We start from the raw sequence: 23,259 nt of genomic DNA, 5'->3' as shown, positions 1-23,259 counted from the left end.
TTGAAAAAAGTGACTTATGACTGTTTTCACCATTCAATCATAAAAAGCATCCCCAAGGTCATGAAATCCAAATTTGGACACATTGCAATTGGTGTGTATTTATGACGGTTGCAGTATCCCAAGGTCATGTGATCACCTTTTTGTGACCTTCTGACAGGCAAAGTTAATGGGAAAACTAGATTCACCTCGCAAGTGGGTTTATTAATTTGACAACTGCAGCAATTCACTTAAGAACTGTGGCAAGGAAAGTCATAAAATGGAGCAAAACTCACTTAAACAATATCTTACTTAGCAGCATAAATTCTGGGCTCAATTGTGCCCATAGGTTGAGGACTAGCTATATCAGCATTCACAAACTGGGACCTCTTGTCAAAATTAATGGCTCTATTAGTTTCCCACCCAATGTATGGATGTCCCAATTTATTTTCTCTAGTCATATCGCAGTCTTTCAAATATCTATCTATCTATCTATCTATCTATCTATCTATCTATCCCTCTCTCTCTCTCCTATCTCATCTCATCTATCTATATCTATCTATCTTCTACCTATCTATCCCTTTGGTTGTATTCATTTTATGTAGTTATTTCATGCTTATACTTATATATATTGTTGTGTTTGACAAAATAAATAAATAAAATAAAATATCTCTGTCTCTAATCTATTTATCTACCTCTCTCTATCTCTATACACACACACACACACACACAAATATACATGCATATATATACATACACACACACACACACACACACACAATATATATATATATAGGTCTTTGGTTGTTCGGGTTTTCTCCCGTGTAAAATTGGAAGTGTCTTGGTGACGTTTCGAAGTCTCATTCGTCATCTTCAGGCTTCAACCGTGCTTCTGGGAGCAATGTGTGATCGCAGCTGTTTCTTCCTTTTAACTGCTAGTGGGGTTTGAACTGATTGGGTGGGAGCTTGGCTGTGCTCTGATTGGATGGGGTTTTCTGTGCTCTGATTGGATGGGGGTGTGTCCTGTGTTGGTGGGGGCTTGGTTGTGCTCAGTCTAGTCTGTGCTGCAGGGGGATTTGAGCTGGTGAGCTGCATAGCTGTTGTTTGGCTTTGTGGTCGTGCTACATCTTCATAGTGGGTGTCAGTCTGCTGCATTAATGGATTGGAGGGGTTTGAAATGGCTAATGTTGCAGCTGCGGTCTGGCTTCTGGTCCTTGGTCATGCTTCATGATCAGTGTGGGTTTGGGTCTGCTTTCTGGGTGGATGTGCGGTGGTGACATCCTGTGTGGACCTTGTGAGTGTGGGTCTGGTGTCATTCCTCGTGTTAGGGACTCGTTTGTCAGTAAGGGCAGGTTTCCAAATGGCTGGTAGGCGGGAGATGTCATCTCGTTTGTTCATGCTGTGTGGGCGTTTTTCTATCTCAATGGCTTCTCTGATTATTCTGTTGTTAAAGTGTTCAGTTTTGGCGATAGTTCTGGTCTTTTTAAAGTCAATATCATGTCCTGTGACTTTAAAGTGTTGGACCAGGGAAGAAGTTGGTTCCTCTTTTTTGAATGAGTTCTTGTGTTCTTTAATGCGTGCACTTATTCTTCTGTTGGTTTGTCCAATGTATGTGGTGGGGCAGGCGGTGCATGGGATTTCATTCGTCATCTTCAGGCTTCAGCTTCGTGCTTCTGGGAGCAAACACCCGTGAAAACCTCAGAAAACACATATATATACATATATATATATATATATATATATATATATATATATATATATATATATATATATATATATATATATATATATACATACATACATACATACATACATACACACACACATACATACATACATACATAAAAAGGTAAAGGTTCCCCTCTTACATATGTGCTAGTCATTCCCAGCTCTAGGAGGTGGTGCTCATCTCTGTTTCAAAGCCGAAGAACCAGCGCTGTCTGAAGACATCTCTGTAGTTATGTGGCCGGCATGACTCAATGCCAAAGGCACACGGAACGCTGTTACCTTCCCACCGAAGGTGTTCCCTATTTTTCTACTTGCATTTTTTTATGTGCTTTCAAACTGCTAGGGACAAGTAACGGGAACTCACCCTGCTGCGGGGTGGGATTTGAACCACTGAACTGCCGACCTTTAGATCAACAAGCTCAGTGTCTTAGCCACTGAACCACTATATCATATACACACACACACACACACACACACACACAATATATATATATATAGGTCTTTGGTTGTTCGGGTTTTCTCCGTGTAAAATTGGAAGTGTCTTGGTGACGTTTAGTCTCATTCGTCATCTTCAGGCTTCAACCGTGCTTCTGGGAGCAATGTGTGATCGCAGCTGTTTCTTCCTTTTAACTGCTAGTGGGGTTTGAACTGATTGGGTGGGAGCTTGGCTGTGCTCTGATTGGATGGGGTTTTCTGTGCTCTGATTGGATGGGGGTGTGTCCTGTGTTGGTGGGGGCTTGGTTGTGCTCAGTCTAGTCTGTGCTGCAGGGGGATTTGAGCTGGTGAGCTGCATAGCTGTTGTTTGGCTTTGTGGTCGTGCTACATCTTCATAGTGGGTGTCAGTCTGCTGCATTAATGGATTGGAGGGGTTTGAAATGGCTAATGTTGCACCTGCGGTCTGGCTTCTGGTCCTTGGTCATGCTTCATGATCAGTGTGGGTTTGGGTCTGCTTTCTGGGTGGATGTCGGTGGTGACATCCTTGTGGACCTTGTGAGTGTGGGTCTGGTGTCATTCCTCGTGTTAGGGACTCGTTTGTCAATAAGGGCAGGTTTCAAATGGCTGGTAGGCGGAGATGTCATCTCGTTTGTTCATGCTGTGTGGGCTTTTTTCTATCTGAATGGCTTCTCTGATTATTCTGTTGTTAAAGTGTTCAGTTTTGGCGATAGTTCTGGTCTTTTTAAAGTCAATATCGTGTCCTGTGACTTTAAAGTGTTGGACCAGGGAAGAAGTTGGTTCCTCTTTTTGAATGAGTTCTTGTGTTCTTTAATCGTGCACTTATTCTTCTGTTGGTTTGTCCAATGTATGTGGTGGGGCAGGCGGTGCATGGGATTTCATTCGTCATCTTCAGGCTTCAACCGTGCTTCTGGGAGCAAACACCGTGAAAACCTCAGAAAACATATATATATATATATATATATATATATATATATATATATATATATATATATATATATATATATATATATATATATATATATATACATACATACATACATACATACATACATAAATACATACATACATACATACATAAAAAGGTAAAGGTTCCCCTCTTACATATGTGCTAGTCATTCCCAGCTCTAGGAGGTGGTGCTCATCTCTGTTTCAAAGCCGAAGAACCAGCGCTGTCTGAAGACATCTCTGTAGTTATGTGGCCGGCATGACTCAACGCCAAAGGCACACGGAACGCTGTTACCTTCCCACCGAAGGTGGTCCCTATTTTTCTACTTGCATTTTTTTATGTGCTTTCAAACTGCTAGGGACAAGTAACGGGAACTCACCCTGCTGCGGGGTGGGATTTGAACCACTGAACTGCCGACCTTTAGATCAACAAGCTCAGTGTCTTAGCCACTGAACCACTATATCATATACACACACACACACACACACACACACACTCATACATATGTCTGCATTTACATTGTTTATACATTGCTCTACTTGAACACAATTCTGAAGCTCACCTCCAGTATCTTATGGCAGAAGGAATGGTCTCTCACCAGGATGCCCTACTGATTTCTGAGGCAAGAATATCAAGCAAGATCATTCGCAAAGGGCCAGCAACATAGGAAATAATCGAGCCTTAAGCCTCCAACAATTAAACTTGGCACATTATTTTTCTTAATATTACATTATTTTACCTCTATGCCAGCCTGTCAGAACTTTCTGTCAGCTGCTCCCACAGGTTTTCCAAATCTGTTAGACCAAAGATAGTGAATCTTTTGAGTTCAGCATGTCAAAAATTCAGAAAAATATATAAAATAATGCTTTATATATTCATTTATTTAAAAATTACAGTCCAGTTACGTGTAGAGCTATGTATTATATAAACCAGAGGTCTTCAATAGTTGGCTGGAGAATTCTTAGAGTTGAAGTCCACAAGTCTTAAAGCTGCCAAGTTTAGGGACCCCTGATATAAACAAACATCAAATAATTACAAAAATGAAATATAAATAAAACAAACTCATTTTCAGAGGATCCAGAGAATGGCTGACAGCATACCCCAAGGTTCTCACTTGGCCTCTGCAGCCTCCAAAATTGTGCAGGAATTTGCAGGAATTTGGGAAGCACCCTCAAGAATGGTTTTGTTAGTTGGCTGGTATGTCACCCCCAGATGTCATTGTGTGCCACCTTTAACCCGCATGTGATAGGTTTATCATTGCTATAATAGGTTCTTTAAAGCTGACCTTTCTATCTAATCAACTGGCCTAGGCTGTCCTGATTTTTGGCACTCATCCTTTCCTGGTGCTGAGTACTTCATCTCTACTGCTCTTTCAGACCAACTACTAGCCCAGGGGTGTCAAACCCGAGTCGTTTGGTGGCATCATGTGACATGTCGCATCTTTTTTTCCCTTTGCTAAACCAGGCGTGGTTGTGGCCAGCGCATGATACATTTGGCCCGCGAGCCACGAGTTTGACAGCCCTGTACTAGCCTGTTGGAATAAGATCCTGGTGGCACCACCAAAGCAGGGGTGAAATACAGCAGGTTCTGGAGAACCGGTAGCAGAAAATATGAGCAGTTCGGAGAACTGGTAGTAGAAATTTTGAGTAGTTCTGAGAACTGGCAAATACCACCTCTGGCTTGCCCCAGAGTCGGGTGGGAATGGAGATTTTGCAATATCCTTCCCCTGGAGTGGGGAGGAAATGGGGATTTTTCAGTATCCTTCCCCTGCCATGCCCACCAAGCCACGCCCACAGAATCAGTAGTAAAATTTGGGATTTCACCCCTGCCCCAAAGCAAGCCTATTTGGAACCTGACTGATGGTAAGGCATGACTTAAGGCAGTCAGTCTCTTTATACAGCCCAATGATCTGTCCATTTGAAGAAATGCTTATGTGAGTTTAGTCTAAAGATTCAAAAATAAAGCAGGCTGTCAGTATAATGGGCCTCTGTGGCTCAGGCTGCTAATGCAGTCTGTTATTAACAGCAGCTGCCTGCAATTACTGCAGGTTCTAGTCCCACCAGGCCCAAGGTTGACTCAGCCTTCCATCCTTTATAAGGTAGGTAAAATGAGGACCCAAATTGTTGGGGGCAATAAGTTCACTTTGTATATAAATATACAAATAGAATGAAGACTATTGCTAACATAGTGTAAGCCGCCCTGAGTCTTTGGAGAAGGGCGGGATATAAATGTAAATTAAATAAATAAATAAATAAATAAATAAATAAAGATGGAATGGAACACAATAATAGAGTTGGAAGCAGAGGTGGGTTTCAGCAGGTTCTGACCAGTTCTGGAGAACCGGTAGCAGAAATTTTGAGTAGTTTGGAGAACCGGTAAATACTACCTCTGACTGGCCCCACCCCCATCTATTCTGTGCCCCCCCGAGTCCCAGCTGATTGGGAGGAAATGGGGATTCTGTAGTAACCTTCCCTGGATTGCGGTGGAAATGGAGATTTTACAGTATCCTTACCCTGCCACGCCCACCAAGCCACGCCCACAGAACCGGTAGTAAAAAAATCCCACCACTGGTTGGAAGGGACCATGGAGGTCTTCTACTCCAACCTCTGCTCAAGCAGGAGATCCAATGCCATTCCAGACAAGTGGCTGTCCAATCTCTTCTTAAAAGCCTCCAGTGACGGAGCACCCACAACTTCTGAAGGCAAGCCATTCCAGTGGTTAATTGTTCTCATTGTTAGGAAATGTCTCCTTAGTTCTAGGTTGCTTCTCTTCTTGATTAGTTACCATCAGTGGTGGGATTCAGCCAGTTCGCACCACTTTGGGAGAACCGGTTGTTAACTTTCTGAGCACTTTGGAAAACTGGTTGTTGGAAGAAATCATTAGAGCAGAGAACCGGTTGTTCAATTACTTGAATCCCACCACTGGTTACCATCCATTGTTTCTTGCCTTCTGGTGCTTTGGGAAATAGGTTGTTCCCCTCCTCTGAAATATTGGAACATGTAGATTAAATGAAATACTTGGATTGCTATTTCTCATTAAATTATCCATTTTTTCCTAATGTTTTTGTTCTCCAGAAGAATCTAGCTACTACAGTTGCTATATAAGGTTGCATCTCCTTTTCCTCTTCTATAACCTTTCTTAATTTCTTTATTTTCTTTTATTTCCACAATGCACTGAACCATGCATTGAAACAATGTATCACCAACATCTTAAAATTAATATTAACCATAAACATATTAAAAACACTGCCTGAACTCTCTCTCGGTATCCCTACTATAACAGTGGCCTAACATATTGGTTCATTTTAAAGATTATCTAAAAAATTTTCCCTAACAATTAAAACTCATTAGTAGTACATCAGTCCAAGCTGTTCTTTACTCCCTTGCTTGTTTTTCTATCTCTGCTCTATCTGGGCTGGTTTGGCTGCTAGAATTATGGTCAGTCCTGGGATTTTTCTTGAGGTCATTTTAAAACCTGCTGTTAATGGTAATGAATGCATTCTATTCCAGCTGATTCTTATAATGTCTTAGAAATGCAAAGGAGAGAGAGAGAGAGAGAGAGAAAGAGAAAGAGGGCACAAACTCCATTACTAGTTTCCTTGCCAAGCAAAAAATAAAAAATAAATGCTGCTAGATGGCATGGAGTGACAGGGGAATGAAGTGAGTTAACGCAGAACTGTCGATCAGGTTTTAATTGAGTCTGATCTCAGACACATGCAACTGCACCAAGAGGAATTTAAGGGTACGTTGGTGTTAGTGGTCCCCCTTCTGGAGCTGCTGCTATGGAAGAATCCAACTTTTGCAGGAACTCAGAGTAGCTTAAATTACTGCTGGAGAAATCAAGTTTACCTCTCTCTCCCTAGGGATACTTGAAAGGGCCCCCCTGGGTTGCTGTGGACTTCAGATTAACTCGTTGTAACCTCTTGGGGAAAAATAATTGGCTAGAATTGGCACTATTTTTTTCAAAGCCCAGGGCTCTTTCGTAGACCTAATTCTCAATTTAAGGGAAAGTAAGGTGGTTGCTACTTTTTCCTCAGAGTTCAGAGGAGAAACACAGCAGTTTAATCACACTGGAGCAGAAGCCTGAGCCTTCCAGAAATTGGTACTTGAACGGTGGGGCAAGAGGAGTAATGGCTCCTGCCAGCAATACCTCAATGTAGCAAACTCCACTGAGTGTACCAGGAGAGGTGCTAACATATTCATAGATGATTGGAAAGAATTCAGCTGCTTGGATACACAAGTAGCTGTTGTTCATATTCACACACATTTCCCACTGTAAACCCATTCTCTACAAAATGCTAGTCTCCCTTATATGACTTGGGAGTGGGGGTGGGGTCCTTCTCCCCAAAGCTATGTTCACACAACTGAAAGAATAATCTTGCATGTGATATGAACCCAATCCATACTGTTAGTTTAGGATTTGGTGGGTCATGCTACTTAGTTAAGTATTCAATGAACTAGGAAAAAGTGTGATAGCACAACCATTACAAAGCAATGCTACTTCTTTTTTATTATTTATATTTATTCAGATTTTTTTTCACAGAATAAAAGAGGGAGGGAGGGAGGGAGGGAGGGAGGGAGGGAGGAAGGAAGGAAACTTCTGGTTGTCTTTTCAACAGACAATTACAATCATATTATTCCTCTTCTTAGATATAATGTAAATCCTTTCAGCCCTCAATTAATCCATGTCTTTTCTAATCTTTAAATCCATAAATCATCATGTCATTTCCATTTTTTTCAACTACACATCTATATAAGATTTCCAGTCTTTCAGGAAAGTTTTTGTTTTTTCACTGACCAAACAGGTCAGTTTTGCCATTCCATCTTCTGTCCATTCCTTCACTGTGGGAATTGCAGCATTCTTCCATCATTCTGCATACAGTAATCTTGCTGGAATTATCATATACACAATCAATAAATATTTTCTAATTCATTGCCGCAAGTCCCAATAAAAAGAATTCTGGTTTCAGAACAATGCTACTCCTGAGTGGAATTTGTACACTAGCCGTCAGAATTCCAGCCAGATGTTTTATTTTTACTTAATGATTATTATATTTCTTTTTGAGATTCTTCTCAAAACAGCCTTCAAAGAAATATAAACAATTGCAAACAGCAATGCAATAAATATTTTGAAAACAAAGAAATGCCCAGAATTCTTCCCACAGAACAGGTGGTAAACAAAGAAGAGTCTACTCCTATAGCTCTGCTCTCAACACTGTCAAATGATTTACTAAATCTGCACTACTATTAATCTTCTCATCGTTCCCATCACCAATCTCTTTCCACTTATGACTGTATGACTGTAACTTTGTTGCTGGCAATCCTTATGATTTATATTGATATATTGACCATCAATTGTGTTGTAAATGTTGTACCTTGATGAACGTCTCTTTTCTTTTATGTACACTGAGAGCATATGCACCAAGACAAATTCCTTGTGTGTCCAATCACACTTGGCCAATAAAAAATTCTATTCTATTCTATTCTATTCTATTCTATTCTATTCTATTCTATTCTATTCTATTCTATGGCTTTATGCTCTTTCTAACATTGCCTCTCCTGATCTCAGTCAATGACCACAGACAATTCAAGAGTGGAACAAACTAACCATGACATCAACTCCTAGAGATCTTCCAATACAGGTAGCCCTATATTTACAACTGCAATTGAATCCAAAATTTCTGTTGCTGTGTGTTGCCCCATTGTACGATCTTTCTTGCCACAATTGTTAAGTGAATCACAGCAGTTGCAAAGTTACAGTTGTTAAGTGAATCTGGTTTTCGCACTGACTTTGCTTATTGGATGGGTTGCACAAGGTGACCACATGACCTTGGGACACTGCAACTGTCATAAATATGAGTCAGTTGCCAAGTATTTGAATTTAGATCATGTAATCATGAAGATGCTACAATGGTTGTAAATGTGAAAAAGAGTCATGGGGGGGGTACTGTTACTAAAAATGAACTGTTGTAAGTCAAAGACTACCTGTACATAAAATATTAGACTCTCTACCTCTCACCAGGCTTAAAACTAGATGAAGATATGGAACCAGTTTGGAATAACATATCACAGTCTTACAATCTAGATGAAAAAAAATGGCAATTAAGATGGGCTCACACTGTGTTGGACCAAACATATCCAACAAATCCACTTCCAGGAATGCAATTGCTTCGAAAAACATGGAGCCACTTGAATAGAATCAGGTTAGGCCATACCAGAACTAAGGCAAAAAGCTTTTCAAGTGAGGAATGGCCAAGAACCCGCAATTCGACTGTGATGTGCCAGAACAAACTATAACACATACAGTTAAGGTGGCCCTCTCAGGAAATTTCAAGGCCCCTGGGAAGATCTAACCCCAGGGGTGTCAAACTCAATTTCATTGAGGGCCACATCAGGGTTGTGTTTGATCTCGGAGGGCCAGGAGGGCTGACCAAGGTGGGCATAGTCAGCTCGATGTCACTCATCAAGGCTTCATTTTTTGTGCTGACAGCCTCCTTCAACCTTCTGCCAGTGAAAATGGAGCTCTGTTTTCGCTAGCAGAAGCACCATGGGCTGGTCACTGTTTCAGAGCAGCTCTGCAAGCCAGGTCTAAGCACCCCACGGGCTGGATTCAGCCTGCGGGCCTTGAGTTTGACACCCCTGATCTAACCACAGAAGGAGTTACATTTGCGGATGCCTTATTTAAACTAAAGGGATGTGGTGGCTCAGCGGCTAAGATGCTGAGCTTGTTGATCGAAAGATCGGCAGTTCTGAGGTTCAAATCCCTAGTGCTGCATAACGGGGTGAGCTTCCGTTACTTGTCCCAGTTTTTGCCAACCTAGCAGTTCGAAAGCACATAAAAAATGCAAGTAGAAAAATAGGGATGACTTTTGGTGGGAAGATAATAGTATTCCATGCGCCTTTGGCATTTAGTCATGCCAGCCCCATGACCATGGAGATGTCTTCAGACAGCGCTGGCTCTTTGGCTTTGAAACAGAGATGAGCACCACCCCCTAGAATCAGGAACGACTAGCACAGGGGTCTCCAATCTTGTCAATTTTAAGACTTGTGGACTTAAACTCCCAGAATTACTTAGCCACCAAAGCAAAGCTGGCTGAGGAATTCTGGGAGTTGAAGTCCACAAGTCTTAAAGTTGACAAGGTTGGAGACTCTTGGACTAGCACATATGTATGAGGGGAACCTTTACCTTTACTATTTAAACTAAATTCGTATATCAGTGATTGCATGACCTCTATAGATGCCATACAGTAAATAAATAAATCAGGCTTCTGGAGTGACTGCATACTACTTTTATCCATTCTTATGACATTGTCCACAGTGGTTCTGTTATAACTCCTCCATCCATAGCTAAATAAATGCTAAATTGGTAAAGGCCAGTTGTGCTTTTTCCCAAATAATCATCATAAAAACTGAAGGCATTGCAGGATAGAGAAATTATTTATTCCCTTGTTTTTATGTTTCTGGCAAACATAAAATCTGAGGTTGCTACTTATCTCTGAGGTTGCTACTTACAATTTAAGGGAAGTTTCATCATAACCTATGGAGGACATTAGTCATCATACTATAAAAAAGATGTTGAGACTCTAGAAAGAGTACAGTGAAGAGCAACCAAGATGATTAGAGGACTGGAGACTAAAACATGTCATGAATGGTTGCAGGACCTGGGGATGACTAGTCTAGTGAAGAGAAGGACCGGGGGAGACATGATAGCAGTGTTCCAATATTTGAGGGTCTGCCACAGAGTGAAGTAGGTCAAGCTGTTTTCTGAAGTACCTGAAGGCCAGACAAGGAATAATGGATGGAAACTGAACAAGGAGAGATTCAACCTGGCAGTGAGAGCAATCAACCAATGGAACAGTTATGCCTTCAGAAGTTGTGGGATCTTCATCATTGGAAGCTTTCAAGAAGAGACTGGACTGGATTTTTGACATCTGTCAAAAATGATGTAGGATCTGCTTGGGTGAGAGGTTGGACTCCTTATAAGGGATGACATATAAGGTCCCTTCCAACTCTGTTAATCTGTATCTGATATACAGAGCAAGTATTAGCTCTAGAGTAACAGACAACAAACTATGGAAAGCAGAAAAAAATGATGTTTCCTTGCAATTTCCATTGTCCAAGGTAACACAACTACTGTTCTTTAATATATATATTTTAATTATACTGCAGCCTACTGCTAGATTATACTGGAACATTGCTATCATGTCTTCCCTGGTCCTTCTCTTCACTAGACTAGTCATCCCCAGTTCCTGCAACCATTCATGGCATGTTTTAATCTCCAGTCCTCTAATCATCTTGGTTGCTCTTCACTGCACTCTTTCTAGAATCTCAACATCTTAACATCATGCCATCAAAGGCTCCTTGCCACCTTTGCCACTCACAGAAATGCTGGTTATGATTAGTTGTCCCAACTCTACCTACCATTTGTTTTGAATAGTCAACCTACTGCATTCCTGAATCCCTGATTCCTGATTCAGGAACTGTACCAATCTTTTCCCTTTTTTTCCATGGGCCATCTCCCTCCCTTATAAAATTGTCCTAAATGAAGTCAAGTGAGGCACTGCATTCAAGCAATTTAACAAATTGGGTGGATGGTGCAGATAGGAGTTAAGGCATCTGCTCAGGTCACATTCCAGAGTAGTTACACTTCCCCAGCTAGGAAGATTTTATTTTAGTCATCCAGCAGCTTGAAGCAAAGTTATACGCTGAAGCAACCTTAGAGGAATAACCGTCTAAGTAAAATAGCATAGTGCTGCACTCTAAGATTAAAAATTATAACTGGGTCTATAGTACAATGAATTAAAAGTATGGAAGTAAGCTAAACCAGCCTTTGGTTCCTATTCATGACGATCATCCAAAGTCATTTAAAAAGGTGAGCAGTCACTGCAATTTAGGATCTTCATATTGATTGGTTCTGATTAAATCTAATTAGTTCGGTCATTATTCAAGTACAGAAAGCCAAGAGGATGCATGATTTGGCCGGTTCGTCGTAGCAATTGTACCTTGCCAAAGACCTAAACTCTTTTTCCTCAATGCATTTATTGGCACAGTTAACCTAATGTCTCATTAAGCAAAGAGAGATCTAAAATTAGCTTGTTAACTTGTTCTAAGGATAATGATTATACTATAATTACCAATTAATCTTTCATATATTTCTTCTGGATTAGGTAAAGATAACTGCACATCTGCTCTTTATGGAGATTTTAATTTACAGCTGCATGTTTCTTGCATGTTCCTTTCCGCACAGTTTACCAATACAGCCAAATGTTGGGATTAAACAGCATATACAGTATGTAAAGCCACGCCACAAAAATTCCATTCTGTAAAATGATGGGATGGAGAAACTCGGCTCATCCCAAACAGTAATTAGATTGCATCATCATGTAAAGGACACAGATGAATTCCAAAATAGTGGTTGGACCAGAACTAAGGACAATACCATTCAAATTGTCATTTAGACTAACAGCTCAGTAGGTTATTCAATATCAATATTTATGCCTCACCTTTGTAGAACTTCATAACCTTTTTTCATAAAGTTATGATTAGGATAAAACTTTGGAGGAACGTGAGTATATTGCATGCAATTCTCTAGGAAAAAATGGGGATATGAAAGTAAAAGCCAACTTTCATGTATATAAACCTACCAATAAGTAGAGATCGCCAGCTGAGGACTTGTTTCTAATATCTTGAATAGAGCCAGCCCTGCTTTATACTTTTAAACATCAATCAAGAGAGACCAACCTTCCTTAAATTGGCATCATCCAGATGTTTTAAAATCATAACTACCCAAACGTTGTGAATCCAGCTTTCAGATGGGCCATGACCACCTGCCTGGAATAGGGTGTTATGTTTACTAAAGTTTTCCATGAATGTTCTTTTGGCATGACACCCAGGACCAAGTTTTTGTTTCCATGGAGGAAATAAGTAATCATGACAGGCTGTTTTTCCTAGCTAAAGACAAAAGATACATTCATTAAAGAGGCCAGTGTTGTAAAGGGCTGGCTGCATTTGCCCAAAACTGCCAATCAGCTGCCTATCAAAGCACCATAATTTACTATCAACACCTGCAATCTACCTGATGCCAATTTGCATTCTCGACATACATAGCAATATCTATTGCAGTGCAATAATTGCACAATTACAACATTCATTTCACCCTGGGGAATAATCCTGCATATGGCTCCTCCTTGGTCAACTCATGGAAACTACAGTACTGTGGAGCTAGTGGATTGGTGCCAGAACTGCTAGTATTGGCAGATACTTGGAGAGATTATCAAAGGAAAGCATTTTTAGTAAAGTGAAGGATATGATTCTGTCCTAAGATCTGTCATTAGTAGGATAGTTATCAGGGAGAAGAAAAACAAACAAGAGAAAACTTATTAACTTATGTAGCGTCATCATTGGAAGGATTCCAACAAATTATCTTTAAGTAGCTAGCCTTCTCAAGGTTTTACCAATGTTGTTGTTCCTCTTGTTCTATCTAGACTAGGGTATCAAACTCACATCGTTATGTTGTTGTCATGTGACGTATCAAGACATTTTCCCCCTTCACTAAACTGGGCATGGGCATGGCCAGCGTGTGATGCATCCGGTCCACGGACCGGGAGTTTGACACTCCTCTTCTAGACCAAAGGTGGAGAACTATGGCCCCTTTATGACTCGTGGACTTCAACTCCCAGAATTCTTGATCCAGCCATGTTGGCTCAGGAATTCTGGGAGTTGAAGTCCACAGGTCATAAGAGTCATTGTTCCTCTCTCCATTCGAGACTACTCTACCTCCACTCCTCTGTGTTGTAATTATCCCAATGTTTTAGACCCACAATAGCAGTGCCTACCCATCCCATCATGAAATATTACTTCCTGCTTTTTCTACCTTTACCAACACACTTTTCTCTGATCACCTGGTACACGTGGAAAAGATGGATAAATAGACAAATCAGGAAAAACATCCACTTGTAATGGGAGCTCACTAGCATCTGAAGCAATGCTAAAGTCAATTCCCTTTGTTTATCACTTTGCTTCCTTCTTCTCTAACTCCTTCTAGCCCAACTATCAATATTTGGACTGCATGCCCTTAAATCAGAGGCCTTGCTTTTTTTGGCTGTACTGATATGTCTATCAATGGCACTACATAAATAATCTGTTGAATGTGCGCCCGCAATTAAACTTTTCTCCCATAACATAACATAACATAACATAACATAACATAACATTTCATTTCATTTATCATGGAGGTATCTATCTATGAGGACCCTGGAATTCAACAGTTCATCCAAAATCTCAACTTTCTCTTTCTCTTCTGTGGTAGCTCCACTTCAAAGGGAACAAGGTTAGAAGTCTATTCTTATCACAGACATGTCAATGTAAACAGCATAAAATTATATTTCCATTAGTTAAAGTGGTGGGAGGAGAGGGCTAGAAGATTGCCTCTTTTCTCTAGAACATATAAATGCTCATAATTAAACTTTTCACCTTTCCAAGTAGCTGGCTGTGTATTCCTACACAGTGGGTGGTTTCCTCTGCAGACATATTGACTTGGAACAATATACAAAGAAGGAATAATTGAATAGAAGTCATCTTCCAATGTAACTGGGCAACATTCACCTTTTCATTGCATGAAAAGACGTTTCAACATTTTACCCCCACTCCTTCCCTTAAATTGGCATCATCCAGATGTTTTAAAATCATAACTACCCAAACGTTGTGAATCCAGCTTTCAGATGGGCCATGACCACCTGCCTGGAATAGGGTGTTATGTTTACTAAAGTTTTCCATGAATGTTCTTTTGGCATGACACCCAGGACCAAGTTTTTGTTTCCATGGAGGAAATAAGTAATCATGACAGGCTGTTTTTCCTAGCTAAAGACAAAAGATACATTCATTAAAGAGGCCAGTGTTGTAAAGGGCTGGCTGCATTTGCCCAAAACTGCCAATCAGCTGCCTATCAAAGCACCATAATTTACTATCAACACCTGCAATCTACCTGATGCCAATTTGCATTCTCGACATACATAGCAATATCTATTGCAGTGCAATAATTGCACAATTACAACATTCATTTCACCCTGGGGAATAATCCTGCATATGGCTCCTCCTTGGTCAACTCATGGAAACTACAGTACTGTGGAGCTAGTGGATTGGTGCCAGAACTGCTAGTATTGGCAGATACTTGGAGAGATTATCAAAGGAAAGCATTTTTAGTAAAGTGAAGGATATGATTCTGTCCTAAGATCTGTCATTAGTAGGATAGTTATCAGGGAGAAGAAAAACAAACAAGAGAAAACTTATTAACTTATGTAGCGTCATCATTGGAAGGATTCCAACAAATTATCTTTAAGTAGCTAGCCTTCTCAAGGTTTTACCAATGTTGTTGTTCCTCTTGTTCTATCTAGACTAGGGTATCAAACTCACATCGTTATGTTGTTGTCATGTGACGTATCAAGACATTTTCCCCCTTCACTAAACTGGGCATGGGCATGGCCAGCGTGTGATGTATCCGGTCCACGGACCGGGAGTTTGACACTCCTCTTCTAGACCAAAGGTGGAGAACTATGGCCCCTTTATGACTCGTGGACTTCAACTCCCAGAATTCTTGATCCAGCCATGTTGGCTCAGGAATTCTGGGAGTTGAAGTCCACAGGTCATAAGAGTCATTGTTCCTCTCTCCATTCGAGACTACTCTACCTCCACTCCTCTGTGTTGTAATTATCCCAATGTTTTAGACTCACAATAGCAGTGCCTACCCATCCCATCATGAAATATTACTTCCTGCTTTTTCTACCTTTACCAACACACTTTTCTCTGATCACCTGGTACACATGGAAAAGATGGATAAATAGACAAATCAGGAAAAACATCCACTTGTAATGGGAGCTCACTAGCATCTGAAGCAATGCTAAAGTCAATTCCCTTTGTTTATCACTTTGCTTCCTTCTTCTCTAACTCCTTCTAGCCCAACTATCAATATTTGGACTGCATGCCCTTAAATCAGAGGCCTTGCTTTTTTTGGCTGTACTGATATGTCTATCAATGGCACTACATAAATAATCTGTTGAATGTGCACCCGCAATTAAACTTTTCTCCCATAACATAACATAACATAACATAACATTTCATTTCATTTATCATGGAGGTATCTATCTATGAGGACCCTGGAATTCAACAGTTCATCCAAAATCTCAACTTTCTCTTTCTCTTCTGTGGTAGCTCCACTTCAAAGGGAACAAGGTTAGAAGTCTATTCTTATCACAGACATGTCAATGTAAACAGCATAAAATTATATTTCCATTAGTTAAAGTGGTGGGAGGAGAGGGCTAGAAGATTGCCTCTTTTCTCTAGAACATATAAATGCTCATAATTAAACTTTTCACCTTTCCAAGTAGCTGGCTGTGTATTCCTACACAGTGGGTGGTTTCCTCTGCAGACATATTGACTTGGAACAATATACAAAGAAGGAATAATTGAATAGAAGTCATCTTCCAATGTAACTGGGCAACATTCACCTTTTCATTGCATGAAAAGACGTTTCAACATTTTACCCCCACTCCTTCCCTTAAAAAAATGCAACAGCCACTCAAAAGTTAACCACCAAATCAAATTAAATACTTCATTTCTATAATTTCTATAATTTTGTACCTGGAAGCCGATCTTACAGATTCAGTGTATTGTTTAGGAGCCACTAATTTTTCATGTTGCAAATAAAACACTTTATTTTGAAGAAATACGTAAAAATAATCTTCTGAATAAATGGGGGCTATTTTCTTTGAGAACCAGTGAACAAAATAAATAATTTTAATTCAAAGACTTCCAGAGGACAGCTTGTCCTCAACTTACAGGAATTCATTTAGTGACCGTTCAAAGTTACAACAACTTTGAAAATAGTGAGTTATAACTGTTTTTCCACACTTACCACCGTTGTAGCATCCCCAAAGTCATGTGATCAAAATTCAGATGCTCAGCAACTGGTTCGTATTTATGACATTTGCAATGTTCCTGGGGTCATGTGATCACCTTTTACAATCTTCTGAAAAGCAAAGTCAATTTGTAAGCCAGATTCACTTAACAACCATGTCACTGAATTAACAACTTTAAAAACATCTCCCTGCAGTCAAATGCAAAAATTGATAACTTTACCAATGGCACTCCAGAGGATGGTAGAGGACAGGAAGGCCTGGAGGAAAGTAGTCCTTGGGATCACAGTGGGTCGGATATGACTTCGCAACGAACAACAACCACCACCCATGGCACAATTGAATGGTAGATTTGGGAACACCTTAATTTCCCTCCAAAGTCAATAAACTCTTCTATTGACTTGAATATTTTTTTAAAGGAAATCTTACATGAGTAGGGTACTCAATAACACATCTGCTGGTTTTGGGAGACGTAAAACTGATAGAAAAAAGAACTGTATGAATCTCTGCCATAAAGTGCATTTAAACTGTACCATAAATCAAGCCCTATTGACACTAGTGCAGTTATTTTTTTCTCAGTAAATAATCAGACAATGAGCCAATTAACCAACCATATTAGGAAGAAACAAGGGTGTGTAGCTTGTTTATCACTTATGCAGTTTGTTTATAATCTTCTCTAGCTTAAGCTGAAAGGATTGTTTCACTTCCAAAATGGGTCAGGTTATAACGTGTTCATAACTGATTAATGTGTATCACCTAGAATCACTTCTGGTGAGATGATCTACAAATTTGATTAATAAAATGAATAATAAATAAACTTGACCCATATTGCAAGAAAGACCAATGCAAAGTTCACAGTGACTGACAATTTGAAAGAAGCAATAATGCAATTCTCTTTCAACCTAGTATTTATCTATGGATTCTGTAGAAAATACGAGTAAGGCTTAAATTTTTATTTTATTTTTTACTTCTTAAGCATTGCCAACATATCTGCAGACTTTTCTCCCCAGTTTTCTTAATTATTAGCCACAACATTTTTTTTCTCCCCATTTTTGGTTGTTATTTTTTTTAATCATCTTCCACAAGGCAGTTATCCTTTTGTAAAGCAAACTTATGGTAAATCTAGCTTGAGGAAGGTTGGGGTCCCCAACCTTTTGGATCTCAGGGACCACTAAATTCATAATTTTAAATCCCACAGGACACTAATATGATCTGCCTAATGACCAGCTGGGTGGGCATGGCTAGGTGGTCATGGGACTGGGTGGCCATGATCAACTCGATGTCACTCACATTGAGGGGTGCCTTGCCGGCCTCTACTCACCCATCCCCTGCCAGCCACTCCTCACCTCCCCATCCGGGTTCCTTAGGGCCCCAAGAGGAAGTAGTTGTTGGAGCTAAGCAGCCACCATGAGAAAGAGTTGGTTGGCAAAACAGCTCAGTTCAAATTGGATCTGACTGAGAAGGAAGCTCAGCAGAAGGCTCACCTCACTGAAGACTCTGAGCATAGACTTTCCAAGCAGAGGAAAGACTTGTGGGAGTGCAAGGCCAGGTCACAGCACCTGGAAGCTCAACGGTCTGAGATGGTCAGTCAATTCCAGGCTGGCTCTTCACCACCAGTTTCCTCCAGCCCAAAGCCCTGCACCAGGAGGCTGAAGCAGACCCTAAATCACAATTTCTTCTCCCCTCTGACCCACACAAAAAGACCCCAAAGGGGAAGACACTGCAGCAACACAAACGTTCATGGCATGTATCCAGCCCAGGGACCTTAGTTTGATGACCCTTAATTTAGTCATATATAAAAAATGCAAATTATTTTGCTGCAGACCACCAAAATGTTCTCACAGACCACCAGTGATCCAGGGACCATCAGTTGGTGACCACTAACTTAGACATCATGACTTTACCCTCCAGTCAGTGTCTGCTACTGAAGAAACCCCTCAGTTTCCTCTGATTGGACCAGCCCTGTGGGTTCATCAGATGCTTTCTGGAAGCCCATCAGGATCCTGTGAAAGTAACCCTTAGAAGAGAAAAAGACAGAAGGAACTCAGGAATTTTTCAAAAGGAAGATATGTTAAAGTCCAGATGTCATTGATGAAGATCCCTTTTTGCACATCAGATAGCTTGATATCTGAAGACCATGGAGGAGAACCTTCGTTCCTAACTACAGGGGAAAATATCTAAACCTACTTAGATACCTAAATCCATAATGCGTAAAGGTACAAAATTTGATTTTTAAATTGGGGCCAGAATCAGAACACAAGGAAAAACTATTTCAAAAAAAATAATCCCAACTTCTCTGTTCTTAGTGTCAATTTACTAGCTTGTTAAAAGAGCCTTCCCAATCTAATGAGAGATCAGTACCATGTAGTTCATAATATTTGACCAAGACCTGATAAACCAATGAAAATTAAACCAGATGTTGGAAAACTAAGACTATCCTTCAATAAAGTTAGATTTACAGAGCAATTTCTATCTAAACAGAATTGAAAGATGGAAAACTATTAGCCCCATCTCCCATCTAATAACTTCACATATTCAAATCGTAGAATAAAATTTGAACTTTATTCTGCATTTTAGCTGACACACCATCAACCAAAACCATGAAACCAAAACTTCTGATTCTTGGAGACTGCTTGACAAATTCCTGCAAGATTCCTCAGAAGTGGAGGAAATTACCATTGCCTCCTTTCTAGGGTTAAGAGAAAGTGACTGGGCGCAGCTGATTTTGTGCATAAGGCGGAGCTAGAATTCATGGTCTCTTGGTTTCTAGCCTGGTGTCTTAACAAAACTGACTCTCTTCATTAAAAACTATACTTATAATTAAAATTTCATCATTCTCAAAGCACTATCTAATTTAAAAATGGGAAGTGGATAGGAAATCTGAAATGACCAACTGGGCCTTTATCTTGGCATTTTTCATATTTAACCCCTTCAGTCCGAAAGAAAAAACAGAGTGTGAAGGTTCAGCTCTTCCTTTTAGCTCTCCCTAATATGGTATTTCCTTTACTTTCAATGCCTGTCAGCCAGTTAACTTTTCTTTTGCAAAAATTATCTGTTATTTGCATAAGCTATCAGCCTCCCTTTGTCCTCCAGGCTGGAAATACAAGAGTCTTCTTTTATTCCATATGATGTCCCACAGTAAGGATTCTATTGTGGTTAACTCCAGGGACCAATTACAGGGCAGAAATTGTCCTTTCCCACCAATTTATGTCTTTTTATTTAACAGTTTGGATACTGTAAGTCTAGCTATAGTCAGGTAACTGTCAGCATTAGGGGTGATTAAATAATAAGCTAGTAATCCAAAAGGGAGACAAAGGACATGTTTTGATATGTTAAAAAAAGTCAAAGAAGAAGAATGTAAGTTACTTGGAAGAAAGATCAAAATCCATACCTATAAAACAGTTAGAAAGATTCCCATTTAAGCAGAACACATAAGACATTAAAACTCAAATATCTTTTCTGATTTACATCTGAATTTATGTAATTTTCAATTTAATTACTGTCAACATACATATGGGAAGTTGTAATATTTGTTTTTATTCTAGGCAATCTCAACATTAGATCCAGAGCAACCTTCTACAATCTGGTGTTCTTCAGATATATTGGTTTTCAGCTCCAAGAATTCCTAGCTACCTGGAATTTATTTGAAGACGAACAAGCTAAAAGGAAGAGCACAATGGCTGGGAAGGGGCTTCTGAGTACTAATACAACTATTATTGTAATATGTGTCCAGCTATAAAACAGATTTAATTCAAGAGTTTACTGCTGTGTAGATTACCTAGAAATTTTCTTCTACACTGCAAATAGAGACTGGATTAAGGGAATGCTTCACAGCATAATTATCTAGCAATAAGATCCTTTAATTTTAATTAATCTAATTCCCCAGTTAAGTGAACAGAAGTTTGGATCTTTAGTCTATATTTTTCTGTCTATAGAACAAGGTCAACAGTCACTCATCAGTTACCACTTTAACTGCTTTAAGCAACCAGGATTATGAATCTGATAGCTATTAAAAGAGAAAATGAACAGCACTCAAAATACGTGCTTGGCTGGATTACATTTCACATGATTTTCTGGCTACATTGAATATAATAAATAGTTTGTTCTGGGCAAACATCTTGACAAGATTTGCTTTCCCAAGAGTGCAAATAGCCAGTTTCCATTAGGACACAACTAGACTGGGCTCTATCTAATCGATCAATAGTTTGATAGAAGGTGGCAATAAACTGGAATACTTTCACCTGCTTTCTTTGCTTATTATTCCTTCTGAGTGGACACCTATAGAGATTCCCAGTCATCCAGGTCATGGTTGTCCCAAAGGTGCTTTGTCAGGAGACAAGAATTCTTCTATTCCCTAGTAGCCTTTCAGAGCTGAAGCAGCTTTTTGGATGAGAAGCGAAAAGTCTTCAAAAGAAAAAACAAGAAAGTCCAGTTGCTTCCTGAAAAAGCACCTTTGGGACTTCTGAGTGAACATTTGCTCTCAAATACCTACAACAGTTTTCTCTGTCTTTACCAATTTCAGGATAGGTATTGCAGTCCCACACATTTGGAGGGCACACATTTAGAGGGCACCAAATTCAAATTAAAGAAGTTCAATGGGACAAAACCAATTTGACCATCAAGTGATTCCATTTGTTTGGTGCATGAATTCACATTAAAGCATCTTTAATAAAGGATTACGCAGGCACATCTAAAAGGAGAGCTCACCCTTGCCAGAAATAATTGGTAACAAGTATAAATCTTCTCTTGCTATTAGAACTTTTTTTCCCCAAACGTTCAACCACAATTTGGTACCTGAAAACCACTATCCCATACTCTTTCTTCCAAATCAGAAATGTTTTTCTGCATGTTATACCTTCAGTCAGCATATTTCAGCCACAGTTATTTTTTTTCAACACTAAAACTCATCTATTTTAATCACTTCTGCTTTTTCTAGTTCTCTATCACCCTGATCATTCTTCTTATCCTTCATTGCAACTGTTTCCTCAAATGCCTCCCAAAATCAGAAGCCTAGGTTAGATAAGACTGCCCTGGAGAAAGTTATAATCATGCCATCCTAAATGTTCCAGAAAACGAAAGCAATGAACTAAAAGACAAGTTTAAAAATATGCCTTTCAGACTTTTCAAAAATTGCTCTGGAATGGCCCTGAAATATTTTCTATTTAGCAATTAATAAGTTAGACTGGCAAAATAGCCTATAATCCTGCCTAGCGGTATTGAGGGCCAAGTGAATAGTATCTTAATTAAATATATATGCAATTAATATGTCATTTATACATGTAGATATCATGAAGTTGGCAGGGGACGTGAGCAAAAATAAGACAGTTGGAAAAATTTAACCCTTTCACCCCCTGCTAGGATGCTAACATAAATCCTTTTCATTTTCCTTTCTTCCTCTTCACAGTTAAGACTCTAGAAGGAAGCTCTAAATCAGGGGTCACCAACCTTTCAGACCTCAGGGACCACTAAATTCATCATTTTAAATCCCGTGGACCACTAATATGATCTGCCTAAAGATTGGCTGGGTGGGCGTGGCTAAGTGGTCATGTGACTGGGTGGGCGTGGCCAACTCATGTCACTCACATCGAGGGGCACCTTGCCAGTCTCTACTCGCTAGTCCTCGCCTGCCCACCGGAGCTCTTTAGGGCCCCAACGGGAAGCAGTTGCCAGAGCTAAGCAGCCACCAGGAGAAAGAGTTGGCAAAAGAACAGGCTGAGTTCAAATTGGATCTGACCAAGAAGGAGACTCAGCAGAAGCACCTCACTGAGGACTACAAGCATAGGCTTTCCAAGCAGAGGGAAGACCTGCAGGAGTGCAAGGCCAGGTACCGGCGCCTGGATGCTCAGTGGGCTGAGATGGTCAGCCAGTTCCAGGCCATGATGCAGTCCCACTGAAACAAGACCCTCCGGCTCCTTGCCACCAGCAGCACTTTTCTCCAGCCTTCGCTCACACCAGAAGGCTGAAGCAGACCCCAAGTTGGAATATCTGTCCCCCTCTAACCCACAAAAAAGACTCCAAAGGGGGAGACTCTGTAGCAACACAAATGTTCATTGCATGTATCCAGCCCAGGGACCTTAGTTTCAGGACCCCTGATTTGGTGCAATATAAAAAATGCAAATAATTTTTCTGCGGATGACCAAAATTTTCTCACGGACCACCAGTGGTCCACAGACCACCAGTTGGTGACCATTGCTCTAAATGACACCAGCTGAAGCCTTGGTCCTAGGTAGGCTTGAAACAACTC

General features: G+C 40.1%; 1 long non-coding RNA gene across 1 annotated transcript in view; it reads right to left on the bottom strand.

Moving 5' to 3' along the window:
* The window catches only part of LOC131197778 (uncharacterized), a 60,813-nt gene extending 41,649 nt beyond the window's left edge, over positions 1 to 19,164 (bottom strand). The window contains exons 1-3 of the long non-coding RNA XR_009155028.1: positions 18,920 to 19,164; positions 17,015 to 17,128; positions 3,846 to 3,900 (exon numbers count right to left, since the gene is read on the bottom strand). This is a non-coding gene — a long non-coding RNA (uncharacterized LOC131197778). The remainder of the gene's footprint in view (positions 1 to 3,845; positions 3,901 to 17,014; positions 17,129 to 18,919) is intronic.
* Between the last annotated feature and the right edge of the window lie 4,095 nt (positions 19,165 to 23,259).

This window comes from Ahaetulla prasina, chromosome 4 (assembly GCF_028640845.1).
Source record: "Ahaetulla prasina isolate Xishuangbanna chromosome 4, ASM2864084v1, whole genome shotgun sequence".
Classification (NCBI taxonomy): domain Eukaryota; kingdom Metazoa; phylum Chordata; class Lepidosauria; order Squamata; family Colubridae; genus Ahaetulla; species Ahaetulla prasina.
This window is presented reverse-complemented; position numbering and strand designations above follow the sequence as displayed.